At 41.4% G+C, this 17,666-nt stretch overlaps 1 protein-coding gene and 1 long non-coding RNA gene across 3 annotated transcripts in view; one reads left to right on the forward strand and one right to left on the reverse strand.

Annotated features, from left to right (window-relative positions):
- GRID2 (glutamate ionotropic receptor delta type subunit 2) overlaps positions 1–17,666 on the reverse strand; it is an 887,701-nt gene that overhangs the window by 341,678 nt on the left and 528,357 nt on the right. The gene's annotated exons all lie outside the window — the stretch shown is intronic.
- Positions 10,733–17,449, forward strand: LOC133363720 (uncharacterized). Of its 2 annotated transcripts, XR_009757738.1 has the most exons (4): positions 10,764–10,818; positions 11,546–11,650; positions 14,804–14,990; positions 16,078–17,449. It is a non-coding gene; the product is annotated as an uncharacterized LOC133363720 (long non-coding RNA). The 2 variants fall into 2 exon arrangements; XR_009757737.1 differs by lacking the exon at positions 11,546–11,650 and having other exon boundaries at positions 10,733–10,818.

Below are 17,666 nucleotides of genomic sequence, written 5' to 3' on the forward strand. Positions count from 1 at the left end.
TTGCACAGGCTGAATTGGTTGTGATGTGGAATATGAGGGTCCTAGGTCAGGAGGAAGGAAGGAATACAAAGTGCTCTCAACTCATTCTCCTGCTTAATATGAGGCATGAATATTACAACCAGTCTCATCTAACTACATTGAAGGAGCACTTATTTGCATTGTCCTGTTATCCCACAAAGTAGTTCACATCATCATTTTAAAATGCTTGTGGCACCACAAAATCACAGCAAGAAGTCCAATCCTGTGACATCCTACATGAGGAGATCATCTCATAGAACATTAGCACTGTTCTTTCAATCACGTATGAGCAAGCTTTGGGGTTGTGGGCTCTACTTTGCTTTTTCTACCAGAATCCTGAGATCTACCAGCTGAAGCCCAGTGCAAAAGATGAGTACTTAGAATGAAATAACTCTGAGCTCAGGGATACATTTTGAGTACCAAAACTGAATAGTCCATCCACACAAAAGTCTATTGCTGGTTACCCAGTATGAGGTATGGTTACCCAATATGAGAGCCCATATGGTGTAGTAGTTAGAGTGTCAGACTAGGACCTGGGAGATCAGGGTTCGAATCCCCATGCAGCCATGAAGCTCAATGGGTGACCTTGGGCCATTCATTGCCTCTCAGCCTAACCTACCTCACAGGGTTGTGGGGATAAAATGAGGAAGGGGAGAACCATGTTTGGACGCCACCTTGAGCTACTTGGAGAAAAGGTGAGATATAAATGCAATAACTAAATAAATAATACCCCTGCAAGCTTTCTTTTTTTAGTGGTATAGATGGGCTGGGATGGTGACGGGGGTGAGGGAGATGATTTTTGTTGCTATTGGGAGTCGGAAATCCTTGCTAATCTACTGGAAATCACTGACATCTATCAGTGATTCCCAGTTTACCTCCCCCCCCGCTTTAGATTACAGTGTTATGGAATGGATTCTGCTGTGGCCAGCACTGACAGGGTTCCTAAAAATGGGATCACCACAGGAGATACCAGCATTTGCCTCAGCCCTTGGGAGGATTGAATTTCCCATGGTCCCTCATGCCCTGGCACATTGTTACCAGGCATCAAAACAATAGAGGGGAGAGCAGGAAGTGGAAAATACCTCCCTCCTTCTTTGTTTCTGCATGTCTCCACTTTGATTGCCAATTAAAAATAAAGGAAGGGAAGGTGTTTGGGGGTATTGAGGATCTGACAGATTGGCTTCTTAGGATGGAAGTGGCCAGCACAGATAAACAGGTAAATTTTCCAAGCCCTTGGACTGGCTCAGACAAAAAATAACCTGAGTTGTTCTGACTATGTTTTTCCCGACAGACCTGGGTAGTTTCTGAATTAATCTGAGGTGAGCTTGGAAGAGCTCATCTCCCTCTAATAACCAGCTGTTATCCCTCAGGTAGCCCAAATATTGTTATTAATATTATTTATTATTAATAATAGTTTATAGTATTTTACAAAATGTCTCAAAGAGATTGACTAAATATGACTTATAAATAAGATGTTTTAACCCACATAGTTTAAAAACCCCTATGGAAATGAGGAAAATAAGGATCATAATCATTAATGTTATTTGCTATTGTTGTTGCAGTTATTCAGTATTTATTAGGTGATCATACAGTCAGCCTGACATGAATTTATGTAGAAAAATTGGGTGGATGGTAAACTCTGAAAAGTTATATAAAGTCTTGCTATATGTTAGCCTTTCCCACCCTGTGGGTCCCCAGATGTTGCTGGACTACAATTCCCATCATTCCTGACCATTGGCCATGCTGGCTGTGTCTAATGGGAGTTGAACTCCAACATCTGGGGACCCAAAGGTAGGGAAGGGCTGCTAAATGTTATATATGACTATGCTTAAAATTTCCAGAACAACTAGGTCAGGCACATTGCTTTTTCTGTTTTATTTCTTTAATGGTTCAAAAAATTAAATAAAATGCTGAGAGCCATGAATTTTAAACATCAGTCTTCTTGACTACACTAAACCTATTTCATTCTTCTTCATAGCCTGTCATAGATTTTTTTGAAGCCATCTGTTATTTATGTTCTTTATGAAATATAGATTTTTCTGAAAACAAAATAACACCTGGCATCAGCTGTGTCCAGTGTAATATCCTGCATTTCTGGTCGATTAATCCTTAATGTACCAGAGATAATGGCTTCTCTCGGCTTACGAAACCATCTTATCATTTAGTCTATCATTTCACTAGTTACAAAAGAAAAGAAAAGTTGCTATCTGTTGCAAAATGCAAGCAATTCTTAATACACTTGCAATATAATTAGAGATAGAAGTTTTATTAAGTCCATTATTTTACAAGCCAGAGAGATTTTTTTTGTTTATTCAGCTGGAGGGAAAGTGGTTAAGCTTATAGCAAATCAACTGTTATTTTGTTGTCCAGAAATGCCACACACACCTGAGTACCTGAAAATAGGCACAGAAATAAATGGCAGGTTGCCTGTGTTAAGAAACAGATAGCCACTGGGCTATGAGTGCAGAAGCAAACATCCGTAGAGTTATCTCTGTTATCAGAAGTAGAGAATAGCTTCCATGCATCATCTGCATCATCCTACTTTGCACATGTTCAAAACCATGTGTAGGTGGATCAGCACATTGGATCCACCCTTTCTTTTCTTTTTTACATTGGAACCCTTCTTTTCTACTTTTGCACCCCCATCACCACTGCCATTGTTAAAAATTAGATTTTAACATCCTTGGGAAGGGATCTTTCTCTCAACTCCCTTTTTTTGCTTATATTACTTCATAAAGTACCATGTACATTGTTGTACTGCATTAAAGCTCTTTCTCTCTATTCAATAGTTCATGTGGGTGGTCAAGACCAGGAGGCACAGGAATTGGGTCCAAGCTGGGAACAGAGGGCAAAGACCCGTATATGCAATATCAGAGAGGGTGGTCATGATTTTCTAACAGTGTACCGCAGCATGCGAGGGCATGGCTAGTGGTGACCATCCTTCACGTGTTCAGTGAACATGTTGTGCCCTGTCATGTCCTCTGCTTCAGGGTCTCATTGTTGCCTTCAGGAGCTCTCTGATGCAGCTCATGCACCAGTCACCCCACTTGAGGACGGGGAGAGCACCTCAGTTCCCCTTCTACACTGCACAAGTCTGAAGACATAGCTCTTCCATCGTCCTCGGAGACTGAGGATGACTCCCCTGCAGCTTCTACTGCTCCACACTCATGCAGGGGGCATGCAACGGCAGAACCGGCTAAGCACCTTTAAGATATTGTCAGCATGTCTCCCAGAGGAGCATAGCCAATGGAAGGGCAAGTCTTCACCTTCCAAAACTAGGCTGGCAGGGTCCACCAGGAGCATCCAGGGTTTTCCTTTACATTCTTTTGCATTGCATTGCTTTTGCATTGGAAGAGACCCTGGTATTTCATTACCACTTCTTCTGTTAGCCACAGGCCCTAGCAGAACAGGATGGGCCCTATAGCTACACCCTTAAAAGCCAAATATTTCATCATATTCTAACTTCACATCAAGAACAGAAGACAGGGATAAACAAATGTAGGGATGGGCTATGCAGATGTTGGCTGGCTCAGTTCTCAATGGATCCCACTGGATTTTATGGGACAAAGGAAATCGACTGCCATCAGTGATCCAGTTCAGAGAAGGGAAATCCTTCCTCTCATTTCAAACACTGAATCCACCAGGACGAGAGCCAGGTTTAGCCCTCACCCCAGATGTGTCTCTAACTTTATCTCATATAAGTAAATGGCTGCTGTTCACTCCTATGGAAATAAGTAGTATACTTGAGACCTCTGTCCAAGTTTGGGGCACTGATGGGTGTCCATGCAATGTGTCTCCATCTTTCACAACTGTCCCTGCTTTAGGCAACCACGCTGTCTAACATATCCTGCCCATAAGAACAGTCTTGCCATCTAATCCAAATGATCTGTTTTTCTCTGTGTATGGGGGCAACAGATCATTGTTCGGTTTTGCCACACATAACCAGATCCTATATGGCTTTATGTGCCTGGGACACCTGTCCTGTGTGCACACTAGCCCTACCATGTGCAGCACAAGATGACTGAACTAGGGTGCTTGCCTCTGCAGTAACTGAGAAGCTGTCAGGTTATTTAATGCAGCAAAACATCATATTCACATGACTACGTTCCACTGCCAAGTTCTATTTTCTAAGAAGTTTTGACTTTTAGCTGTGCAAACATTTATCATGTGTCTCTCCCAAAAAGCACAGAATATTGCTTCTTCAGTATTCAGCACTTTTGCGCATTTTAATTAGAATTCAGTTTTTTTATTATTTTCTTTCTTTGCTTTTTGGCAGTTGCTGGCCCTAAGACATACTGGGCATTTTACAAACTATCTAGAGACTAACATTCAGTGAAAAGGAGGCTTAAGAAGGTATTAGATATTTTTGCCACTGTAATGAGGTATTATAAGCACTGCACTGAACAGATTCACAACTTCAGCATTCTAGAGCATAGATTATATTGAATTGGGTTGTTTTGTTTCATTTACACTTTTGATTATTTTTAAAGCAATTTTTTTCTGATTTCTCAATGATTTTCTGTAAGGATCCATCAAAAGTGAAGTAACTATTGTTATTGTAGAAAAGAAAACAAGACTAGAGCTACACTAAAAATGCTAGCAATCTTCCACAAACATTTTCTTCAGTTCTAAAAAATGGCTCCCCTTTTTGTCATTTTGGGGGTATTATTTATGAAACAGTTCTATTGATTTCTCTTGATCTCACTTGCTCTTGCTTGCCCTCTGTGATGTCATCACATAACTAAAGCTGATTGTTTCTGTCATGTTGTGATATTCTGCTCACTATGGGATTCTAATTGGGTGGGATCACATCTGAGCTTTAAGCCAGAGACAAGGAAAAAGTAGAAGATGGATTGTGATGGCAGTGATGGGGAGTATTGTGAACCAAAATTGAGAAAACATCTTTAGAATATAAGAGCACTGATGTATCAGGCCAAAGGTCTCCCTAGCCCTGAATTCTGTTCTCATGGTTGGCAAACCAGATGTCTATGGGAAGCTCACAACTAGGACATGAGTGCAATAGCAGTCTCCTGCTTATGTTACCCACCAACTGGTACTCAGAGGCATATTTCCTCTGATCCTAGAGGTAATATATCCATCATGACTAGTAGTCATTGATTGCCTTATCCTCCATGAATGTATCAAATTCCTTAAGTTGCCATTTTCATGACACTATCCAACATGATCCCAACATCTCTTTCCTGGTCATTCACCACCACTTCAGATCCCATTAGTGTATATGTGAACTCAGGGTTTTTACTCCAATATGTATCACTTTACACAAACAATATTTTTGTCAATATTTGTACAAAGAGTTTTTACTAGTCATACCCAAAGACTGAGAGGACGAGAATATTTTGCAAGCACTACTTGAGAGAGATAAAAAGAACACAGAAATCAACAGAAACCACATTTTAAATGCAGAACTGCACTCTCTCTTTGGCCAGCGTGATGGGTTCTCTTAGAAAGTCATTATTTATTCACAACAATGCAAATATTTAACCAACTCTTAATTTTGCAGAATAAAGAGGATCTCAGCTTGGATGAAGATCTTACACTAAATTTAAGAGCTGAGAATTGCCCATTAGACTGTGTTACTGTACTCTCTTGAAAGCCTACTTAAGGGGTATGAGGAACATAGGAAGCTGCCTCATACCAAATCAGGCCATTGGCCCATCTAGCTCAGATTGTCTATCCCGGCAGGCAGGAGGTCTCCAGAATTTCAGATGGGGGTCTTTCCCAGCCCTAGCTGGAGATGCTGGAGACTGAACCTGAACCTTCTGCATGCAAACCAAGTGCTCTACCACTGAATTAAAGTCCTCATGAAAACTGATCAGCATTGTAAGACAAATTTCTCAGAATATACACTTGTCTGAAAAGGATTTTTCCATAATACAGTGCTTTGCTGTATGTTATTTGTTGTATGTTATACACACCTTACCCTGGTATATGCATTTTTCTACATTTTACTTGGCTGGAGCACTACACTGCAAAATGTGGAGAAGTGCACATTTTAAAGGACTGTCATGTTTCAGTTTGTGTATAATTTTGGAAACTGCAAATTAGGTAAGTTGCCTTTAACTGTGAACTGAGTTGATTTTCTCCCCACTCCCTTGTGTTAAGGATCTATTTGACTGTAGGTCTGGCCCCAGCCACTGCGGGAATGTGCGCCACAGCTTTTTACTTTGGTCTTGGGGACTTCAGGTGAAAAAGATTATACACCCCTGTGGAAGACTATTAATCTTTCCCAGCCCAGGAGGCCTGTGCATCATCAACAACAAACTGCCTCAGGGGTAATTAAGCTTTGGAGAAAAGGGAAAATGCAGGGAAGGATGTATTATTTATTTATTTATTTATCTATTTATATTTTGCCTTTTCTCCCAGTGGGAGCACAGAGCGCCAAACAAAAGAACTAAAACACTTCTAAACATCACAAAAACAGACTTCAAAATATATTAAAACACAACAACCATTAAAAACATATTAAAATAACATCTTTCAAACATTTTTAAAAAAGCTTTTAAAACGTTTAAAAAAAGAAGATGTAAAAATATATTAAAAAGCAATTTCAACACAGATGCAGACTGGGATAAGGTCTCTACTTAAAAGGCTTGCTGAAAGAGGAAGGTCTTCAGTAGGCGCTGAAAAGATAACAGAGATTGTGCCTGTCTAATATTTAAGGGGAGGGAATTCCAAAGGGTAGGCGCCACTACACTAAAGGTCCATTTCCTATGTTGTGTAGAACGGACCACCTGATAAGATGGTATCTGCAGGAGGCCCTCACCTGCAGAACACAGTGTTTGACTTGGTATATAAGGGATAAGATGGTCTTTCAGGTATCCTGGTCCCAATATACACCAAAAGTAGAACCTTGAACTTAGCCTGGTAGCTAATAGGTAGCCAGTTCAATTCTTTCAGTAGAGTGACATGTTGGCGATAACCTGCTCCAGTGAGCAGTCTCACTGCTGCATTTTGCACCAACCTGAAAGGTAGCTCCACATAGAGTGCATTAAAGTAATCCAATCTGAAGGTTACCAGTACATGGACAACAGTTGTAAGGCTATCCCTGTCCAGAAATGGTCATAGCTGTCTTACCATCCAAAGCTGGTGAAAGGCACTCCTAGCCATGGAGGTCACCTGGGCCTCTAGTGACAAAGATGGATCCAGGAGCACCCCCAGACTATGGACCTGCTCTTTCAGAAGGAGTATGGCAACTGACCATACCCATGAGAGTCAGTTTTTTGCCCTCAACCAGCCCACTATAGAGTCCAGGCACCGGTCCAGGGCTTGCACGGCCTCTTCTGATTCAGATATTACAGAGAAATAGCTCTGGGTATCATCAGCATACTGCTGACACATTGCCCCAAATATCCTAATGACCACTCTGAAGGGCTTCATATAGATGTTAAACAGCATGGGGGACTAGACAGTATCCTGCGGCACCCCACAGCGCAACTGCCAGGGGACAGAGACACAATCACCCAATGCTATTCTCTGAAAATGACCTTGGAGACAGGATCACAACCACTGTGCAGAACAGTGTCTTCAATACCCATCTCACCAAGTCGGCCCAGAAGGATACCAAGGTCAATAGTTTCAAGAGATCAAGTCAGAATAACAGGCTCACACTCCCACTGTCCTCCTGATAAAGGTCATCCATCAGGGTGACCAAGGCTGATTCAGTCCCATAACCAGGCCTGAACCCAGACTGGAATGGATCAAGATAATCTGTTTCATCCAAGAGTACTAGCAATTGCTGCACCACAACCCTCTCAATTACCTTCCCTAAATGGGGGTATTTGCGACCAGTCGGTAATTGTCACAAACCAATGGGTCCAGGGTGGACTTTTTCAGGAGCGGTTGGATCACCATCTTTTTCAGGGCAACTGGAACCACTCCCTCCCACAATGATGCATTGACTACACCCTGGATCCACTCGGTCAACCCCCCTTTGCAAGCTTTAATAAGCCAAGAAAGGCAAGGGTTGAGACGACACATTGCTGGCCTCATTGTCACAAGTACCTTGTCCATGTCATCAGGCCGCATCAACTGAAACCAATCCCAAGAAGTTGCAGAAGACGTTGCACTGGGCGCCTCACTAGGGACTACACTAGATGTGGATGAGGCATCAACATTGCTATGGAGGCTAGCAACTTTACCCTCAAGGTGCCTTGCAAACAATTCACAGTAGGCCTCCGAAGGGTCTAAAACTCCATTTCCTGGAGTTGATGTCAACAGACCCCTGACAATATGGAAAAGCTCCACTGGACGGCTACTTGAGGATGCGATGGAGGCAGAGAAGTGGGCGTTCTTCACCACCCTCACTGCCGCACAGTAGGCATGGTTATGATGTTTTGCTCATGCCCAATCAGCTTCACAGCACGTCTTTCGCCACTTGCGCTCTATCAGTTGTCCAGCCTGTTTCATTGCCCTTAGCTCACTTGTGCAGCAGGGTGCAAAGTGGGCTCCACAATGCCAGAAGGGGTGGTTGGGGACAACCGTGTCAAGAACCTGATGTGCCTCACTGTTCCACAGCCTGACCAGGGCTTCAACAGGCTCACCTGCTTTATCTACTGGGAACTCCCCCAGGGTATTCAGGAATCCAACAGATCCCATTAGTCTCCGGTGGCATCTTAATCTGTCCATCACTCCTGCAGGGGAGGATTGGAGCCATAAGTCTAAACTTCACCAGGAAATGGTCTGACTATACAATGGGGTGACATCCACCCCCTCATCTCCGGACCATCCCTTACTCCATCTGGAGCAAAAACCAAGTCAAGGATGTGCCTTGCCCTATGTGTCGGGCCACTGACAACTTGAGACAACCCCATTGTCGTCATGGAGGCCATGAAGTCCCAAGCTAGAACACTAGAGGCAGCCTCAGCATGGACATTGAAATCACCCAGGACTATCATTCTGGGCTCCTGCAATACCACAGCCAAGATGGCCTCCGCCAGCTCTGTCAGAGAAGCTGCCAGGCAGCAGGGTGGATGGTACACCAGCAGCAACCTTAGTTTACTGTCTCCTTGGCTCAACACCAGGTGCAGGCCCTCACAGCCAGCTCCAAGATAGAGTGTTTCCTGGTGAAAGAGATGGAAGTTCTGTAGACCACAGCAACTCCTCCCTCCAGTCCCTGCAGCCTATGCTGGTGTTGCACCGAGTATCCAGGTGGGCAAAGCTGGGTCAGATCAACTCCTCCCAGCTCACCCACCCAGGTCTTGGTAAGTACACCAAATCGGCACCTTCATCGATGATCAAATCATGGATGAGTGTGGTCTTACTGTGTACCGATCTGGCATTAAACAACAGATAAATGTGAAAATAGATATATTCTACATGATAGCAGCCCCTTCCGAAGCAAGATATTGGTATACAAGTGATACCTAGATGATATTTTTTTTAATTTGGACAGGTACTGAGGAGGGACTTAAGGAGTTTGATATTTTTATCAACACTTTATATCCCACTATTAAGTTTGAAACCACCTATGATGCTAATTGCATTCATTTTTTGGATGTTGAGATTAAAAATAACCATGGTACTTTAACCAGCACTGTTTACAGGAAACCAACTGATGTCAATTCTTATCTTAGATATGATAGTTACCATCCCACCTATCTTAAACGTAACCTTCTATATTCACAGATGCTGAGGCTGAGAAGGAATTGTAGCCATATGAGAGATTTCCTTACTCAAGCCAATGTGTTGATGAGACAGCTACAACACAAAGCATATCCCTCGAAGATTCTTAAGCAGGCACTATACAAAGCTAAAAATGTGAATCTTACAACTTTACTTACACCTGGAAGTAGACATCCTTTGGAACACAGGATGATCGTACCGGTTACATACACAACATCCATCAAGGAGATTATCAATCGACACTGGTATCTCCTAGAGGATACTCCAAGCTGCAAGGACTATCCTATGTTTGCTCATAAGTGGGCACCCAACCTTAAGGATTTGTTAGTGCATTCTAAATTAAAAACAGCTTGTTTGGTGAACAGCGCTATAGACAATAGTCATACTGTGAGTCAGTTTCCCTGTGACAAGTGCTGTGTCTGTCCTAATTGTTTTAAAACTAAATCATTCATCAATCCTGTAGACTAGAAGGTATTTCATCTGAAAGATTTTTTTACATGTGCTGCTAAGGGGATTATATATGTCATACAATATCCATGCCCTCGTTTATTTGTGGGCATGACCACTAGGCAAATAAGAACATGCATTTGTGAACAGAAAAGTTACATTAGAACAAAGAAAATGCATGCCCCACTAGTCAAACTTTTGTTGGAGTTCAAACACAATGAGAAATCCTTCCTATTTTGTTGTCTAGAGAGAGTCAAAACTTCAGGGAAAGAAATGTCCAAACAGCTGACAAGGAGGGAATTACTCTGGATATATAAGCTGGACACCTCATACCAAATGGTCTAAATGAGGAATTGGACTGGATGTCTATCCTATAGATTTACATATTTTCTGGTTTTTAGACATTTCTATTGCAATCTCCAAGCCATTGTTGGTGAATCCCTTGGGTTCTTTTTAGCATTCATTTTTCATCAGGACTTTACATTTTCACTTCTACCTTTATTCATTGTTTTAAGTATGGACAGAATTAAGCTCTTCTAAATGGGTGTGGTGCTTGTTCCAGCTGTGGTTCATTTTGTGTTATATCATTGTTATGTTGCATGTTGACTCATGACATATATAGAGACCAGCCCTTCTTTCAAACATGTATTGCTGACTGCTTGCATTTACATGTTATTTATGAGTTTATTTTACTTCTGATTTGACCAGTGGGTGAGTTCTTTGATAGGTTTTTGTCTTTATTAACATTTTAATTTATATCTCACCATTATCATTAATGATTATTCAGGCTCACATTCTGATGCCTTATAAAAGGACTGCAAACATTTATATGTGTCAATAGTAAATTTGTTATGTACTATTTTCAGCATTATGTATTCAATTATGTGGCTATACCCTGTGTATTAAAGGTTCTAATTTTTACCTGCCAATTTGTACTTTTTAGAATTGCACAAATTGATTCTGTTTCAAGGAGAAGCCACTGAAGAAGACTTTCCTAAAGTTGAAACGCTTCTGGCTCCTTTGTTACTTTTATCTATTTTTGGTGTGCTTATTAGGCACCTTTGTTGTAATCCAGCTTTCTTGGTGTGCATTTCATTGGCATTTTTACTGTTTTTATTCATGTCTGATGTGGAATTCTTTTGCTTAGTGTTCATGTTCTGTGTATTTTGTGGTTATTACTTCCTATTATTGTTTTTGTATGTTTGTACCATGTTTTTATTATATTTTATTCACTAACAACAATTTATAGCATCCCCATCTATTAAAAATGCCTAAGTATTTTACTTTGGGTATGTTGGTATATTCTGTCCTTCATTAGACATTTTTTCTTACTTCAGTATTTGTATATTGTTTCTAATGCATACATACCTTGATTTTTGCTTTTTTCTTGTCATGTCCATCAAGGATAATTTTTCTTTTTCTGATTTGTGTTAAACAGCACACACAGGCCAGTGGGCACAGCAGATGAGCAATGAGGAACCCATCCATGAGAGGTGTGGGAGCAAGGAATAAGGCGTAGATATCCTTGCCCTCGTCTTCTATGGTAGTTCACCACCTCCCCATGATCACTGAAATTGGGATGGCATCACCCATGTTCCTTTTTACTAAGACTCCATCTAAATACGTGATACGAACCCAACAAGAGCCTACCAACAAAACCTACTTGAACCAATTATCTCAGTAGGCCTCTGAGAAAATTGGGAACAGTCAGACCCACTCACACAGGGCATATCTACTCCCCCCCCCCGTCTCACACCCAGGGAGGGCCAGCCTTCTGCAAGTTACTGACTCTCACTCTGAAGGCATCTGGTGACTTTATCCTAATGTTCAGTTCACTGCACAGGCTCTCACCATGGGCAGGAACTACACATGTGCCATACACCCTCCCCACTACCAATCTCCTCCAGATTGGTTTTAAAAAATAGAAGAGGGTAGTACCCTCATCCTCAGAAATCTACAAGGCACCCCCAGGGGTGATCTTCTTTGATGTTGCCCCTTTGGTGGTGACCCTGCTGTCAGCAGACCTATTGCCATAGGGCAGTCGGGCTTTTATGCTTCCTGACCCAGCCAAGAGCTGATGCAAGATTGACTGCAGCCTCTCTCTGGAGTCAGGGTGAGGCAGGGGTCCCAGTCCTTGCAGCACTTACCAGGGACTTCAGCTGACTCAAGAAAAAGCAACTCGGAGGAGCGAGCAAGCAAGCACTCAGATGCTCAGATACTCACTCCCAGGGCAGGTGTTCTTCTATCCCCCAGTGCTGCAGCTGTTCCCTCAGTGCTGCAGCTGTAAAAGGTTTCTCCATATATTCTGTTACTCAAGAACTTGACTAAAACATAAAATAATAGTATTAATAAAATCACCTGCTTTTAGATCCAGAAAGAAATAAAAAAGAAAGAACCTATTCTCTTTTAAATCGATCTGGAAGGGCAGATTAGCACTAAAATGATTGCTCACTAAGAAATAGAGTAATCACATACACAGAGCCTTTAATACAAAAAAGAAAGAAGGGTGGGTTTTTAAAAAGCATTTTCAAAACTCCATCCTATTTGTGATTATATTGCAGTTCTGAGCACTGATACACTACGTTACTTAAAGTAGCACATAATGGACAATAAAGAACAAGTAAAGCTTTTCCAGATGTATCTCAAAGTGTGCAAACAAAACCACAAAAGTTCAGAGTATCAAGAACAAGGATGGGCAACATGTGGTCTCCAGTGCATTTGGTGTGGTTTAGAAGCTCTCATTAAAAATCACCACTATAAACTTTCTAACAAGAACTAACCAGCTGCAAAAGTGTGTGACAATCTCAGTTTTCATTAAAAAAAATCTCTTGTGATTTCAGAGCTGTAATTGAAACATGTGATGGGCAGCACGCAGCCACAAGAGTTTCTACTATACCCTGAGAGGTTTTATTGGAACTCTGAAATCCCTATCTTTCTAGCCTCTATGGCTTGCAGAGATAAATCTGAATAGGTGATGGGTGAAAACAAATTCTAGACAAGAATCGTAGGGCAGGGGATGGGGCAAAAGGAGACTTAGGAAGGAACAAAAGGAGCTGCCTTATACTAGGTCAGAACGTTGTTCAATCTAGCTCAGAACTGTCTACACTGACTGGCAGTGACTGTTCAGGGTTTCCTGCAGGAGTCTCTATCAGCCCTACTTGGAGATGTCAGTGTTTGAACCTGGGACCTTCTGCATGCAAAACAGATGCTCTATCACTGAGCTCCATCCTTTTCCCACAAAAGACCCAAAAGCAGTCAATCTGCCTCATCTAACTTCCCTCCAGGCTCTCATCAGCAAGGTAGAAAGTAAGGCCAGAACAGCATTTCAGCAGTCCTCTGTCCTTTTCTGAGTTCCCCTCTTAAACAATTTCCCTTTCCCTTCAGACCGGTTGGGCGGGAAATGAACCACTCCTTTGAATCCACGCCTTCCCCTGGACTGCTCCTGGCTCACCCCTGCAGTGTTAGGGAATCTGGTCTGTGTTGTATGTGTTCCAGTTCACCAGAGTATAGAGCAGTTCCACTCCAGGTTTTTACACAAAGCACAGGTGCTCTAGGATTAGACATAGAGGGAGTTGCAAAGACAGATTTCTGGTGGGCTTTTCTTGTGCCTAATGTTCTCAAAAGAGTTTGTTCTCAATAAAGCGGTTCAGTGACCATCCTTCATGTAGATGTTACATCTTACAGCCCCCAATCCAGACCCAACACAGTCCCTTTACAGATAGTGCAAAGTTCTCAGCAAACAAGAAGAGGCATCCAAACTCAGATCTCCCTTTCTGAGGCCAGAGGTTGCTCACTCTGCTCTTAGAGAGGGAGATTCAACGCTTCCTATGGTCTCTGGGATGCCTTTCAGGGATCAAAGGACTGCAGGGCTCATGTTACTTTCAGTGCCAAAGACAACCCTTGCAGCTTTAACTAAAGGACTTACTAGAGTGCTCTTGATCTCTGTACCCCTTGGTTGTAGTGATGACCAGAAGTACTTGTCACCAATGTGCCTCGTAAGACAGATGCAATATTTCAGTCAGATTTCAGATTTATAAAACATTATTGATGCATTGGCAATTAAAGGCTAGACAACAAATGGAAAATACTGGCAGATGGATACTCCACTGGTGATGTACAAAGTGGACCTGGGGACTTGCACCTAAATTGCTCAAGATACCAGTCCTGTGAGCTGGATGTAAGGCTTCAGTGCTGCCACCTCTTCCTCTTTTAATTCTGTCCTTAATTTGAGGCAGGACTTTCCATAGCATTGTGAAAAGAGGACCTCATTCAGTATTAATACTCAGCTCTAGACGTTATGTGATTATAAAAAGCGTGCCTGTGTGGCAGAGATCAATGCTCCAGGGAGAACATGCTCCTCTTCTCATTGATCCCTTTAAGTATCCACAGATCCCACCAATCTGAAAAGACATCTGGTGCTTGAGTTTTGCATTCCTAGGCTAGCCTCATATAGTCTATGTGCCTATTATAACAATTCAGTGCTTCAGCTTACATTGAACACCGCTGCTGGTCTTTACTGTTATGCACTAAGTTATGCCTGCCTTGGTGGCATTGTTGGGAATCTTTTGGTGGCAGAATGTTTGTTTCAACTCTTGCCTAGGGGAGACTTTGCAAAAGCCTAATATGAGACTTCTTTATTTAGCACAATTCTCAGCTACTCCTCATTGTCTGTAATCCTTCTCTCCTGCCCTTGCAGATCTTAATCACCTTGGAACACATTTCTCCATGAAACTCCATGAATTTCCCCCCAGTTCCTCCTCAGTATAAAGGTTCCTAAATACAATTGTAAAAGGATGGTTCATTTAGGATGTGGCACCCCAGCTATGGAATGCTCTCCCGAGGATACTTGTCTGGCAGCCACATTGCTTTCCTTTAAATGCCAGGTAAAAATATTTCACTTTACCCAGGTCTTTAATTTGCTGGTGTGTTTCTTTTCTGCCAGTTTTTTTTTTAAATATAACTTTATATTTTAAAATTTTAAACTATGATGAGATTTTTTAGATGAAGAACAGTATAAATGTTTTAAATAAAACAAATAAATGAAAAATATCTTGCAGGAGAATTACAAACAACCAGATGAATTTGCTCAATTTACATTAGAGTTTAATAATTTTCCAACTATAGGATTTGGAATTTGCAGCTGCAGAAACTGGTTTCAAGATTTTCTGCCCATGATTCTGTACAGGCAATTTAAAATGACAATCTCACCATAAAATAGGGGGCTGCTTGAAAGCTCAGATTTCCTACTGAAACATAAATGAAGAAACAAACAAGCAGATAGACCCTGATTGAGATAATTTATTCTAGTGTGATGCAATTAAGAAAATCTAATAATTAAACATCAAAGCAGATGTCTGCAGCAATCAAAAACAGATCAAGGAGTATGCACATGATTTCTCCAAACAATACTTGATGCAGAAGATTCAGGTATAGTAGGTGCTATTCGCTTTACACTGGGGACCAATTATCTTCTCACTTAATTAAAATCAGGCAACATGGACATAATAAATTACTCATTAAAAAAACAGTGAATGCTTCATTACACTAGAACAACCTGATTGAATAATATTTCTCTATATTATATTCTCAGCCAGTGACAAAATAATTTCTAAAGCATACTTTAGTGGGTTTTTTATCCATTTTAAGTGGATTTTAAATAAATGAACAAATAAATATACAGCAAGCAACTGTGCCTAACGCTATGGGTTTTATCTGATAAGCAAGTTCACAATGAGGTAGTTCAGACGTAATGCTAAAGCTGAGATGGCTAACCTGCAGCCTGCAATGTATACACAGCCCCTGGAAGCTTTTATGTGGCCCCCAGATACCCTCCCATTTTATATATATATATATAAAAGTTGTGTGTATGCCTCAGTGTTCCAACTGCTGTCTTAGTTTTGCTAATTTCCATGTTGTTTCTTGGGAAAACTCCCCCACCCCAATGTTTTAGTTTTATTTCTACCTTAACAGAGTTTTGACCACTACTGGCTTCTTCTGCTACTACTGGTTCCAACAGTTGTGATGCTTCAGCCACCTGAGACATAAGATAACTCACAATCACTGTCCAGAGCAGCCAAAGGCATCGGAGCTCTCAGAACTACCAGCTGAACAGAAACAGACAAAGGCAGCCTTTCCACTCTTCCCCACTCCAGCACTGTGGATAGCAGCATTTCTATACCACCCATCCCAGCGCTGGAAACACTGAAGTGGAGTGGGAAACTCACTCTTTCAAGGATTCTTCTGTGAAGAGTAAACAAGAAGCATTTCTCCCCTCTCCACTCCAGTGCTAGAGTGGGGAGGAGACACACACTGTCCCATAGTGCAGCAGCATCTTCCAGTGGACCAAGTAGCTTTAATTGTGGCTTGCCAGTGGTTTGTGAATTCAGATGCAATGGCAGCCTACAGCTAATGCTGTGATTTGCAAACCAGCCTCAAACCATGGCTGGATTTCTTGGTTTGGTATCCCCTCTCAAACCAAGGTTTGTGAGCTGACATAGATTTAGATATAAAAACAAACTATGGTTTGGCTTTATAAACCATAGTTTGGTGTGACACCTGAATGCAACCATTCTGTCCCCAGTTGTTTTATATTAAGTGAAGACGGAGATATATTTATTGGCCTGGATTAGTTTTGGAAGCGGAGACCCTAACCATACACTTTCTGCTTGTTTGCGGAAGGTTTCTGCTTGGTATGATGGAAAGGAAGAATGAAGAAGGTGCCAATACCATGTTAGAACCAGTGTGACCCGGGCATGCTTCAAAATAGTAACAGAATTCATATTTCTTTTTGCAAGTTTTTCATTCTTCCAATTTTAAATTCAGTTCTCCACATTTCTGCAGCAATTTGCTATTTTTTTTAAAAAAACCCATCAATATTCTTCAGCATTTTCGTGTCAATCAATTTTCACTAATGCACACATTTTTGCAAGTAATTTATCCCAATATAATGCATTTTGTAAGTTATTTTCATTAATATGTTTGTTTTTATCCACAGTTTACTCTAATATTTGCATTATTGTAAACATTCTTTGGTTAGAGGACTGCATCACAAAACTCAGACATGGGCAAACTTCAAAGGATAGCTGTGTTGGGTTCTCATATTGTTTTTTGGAAAATGTGAATTTGATGGATCCCTACCTGTGGCCTCAAAATAATTCTCCATCTTCCACTAGATGCAAGCTTTTATCTAAATTCCACTGGAATTTATGGGAATGCTAATACTGGTTTCATTAGGCATATGTTTCCAAGCTTACATTGAGCCACTTTAATGTAATTAAGGATAGCAGAAGAGAAAAAGCAAACACCACTGGAAACAATTCACCTTACAAAGGAGGATTGACTTGGCATTTTGGATGGTTTGTTAAAATAATCTCCAAAAAACAGCAGCTGCAGCTAAAGGGGTAAGGGTGGGGGGAGCATCTAAATATACTCAGCAGGGGAGTGCTTTTCATGTATGTTATTCAACTACACTCTATGTTCCCCTTATTAAAACACAATCCCACCCACTGGCATGCCTGAACTTTGCTGCTGTTATACCGTTTGTTGTTGGCAAAGTCAAG

The sequence above is a fragment of the Rhineura floridana genome, chromosome 9, assembly GCF_030035675.1.
Source record: "Rhineura floridana isolate rRhiFlo1 chromosome 9, rRhiFlo1.hap2, whole genome shotgun sequence".
Lineage (NCBI taxonomy): Eukaryota > Metazoa > Chordata > Lepidosauria > Squamata > Rhineuridae > Rhineura > Rhineura floridana.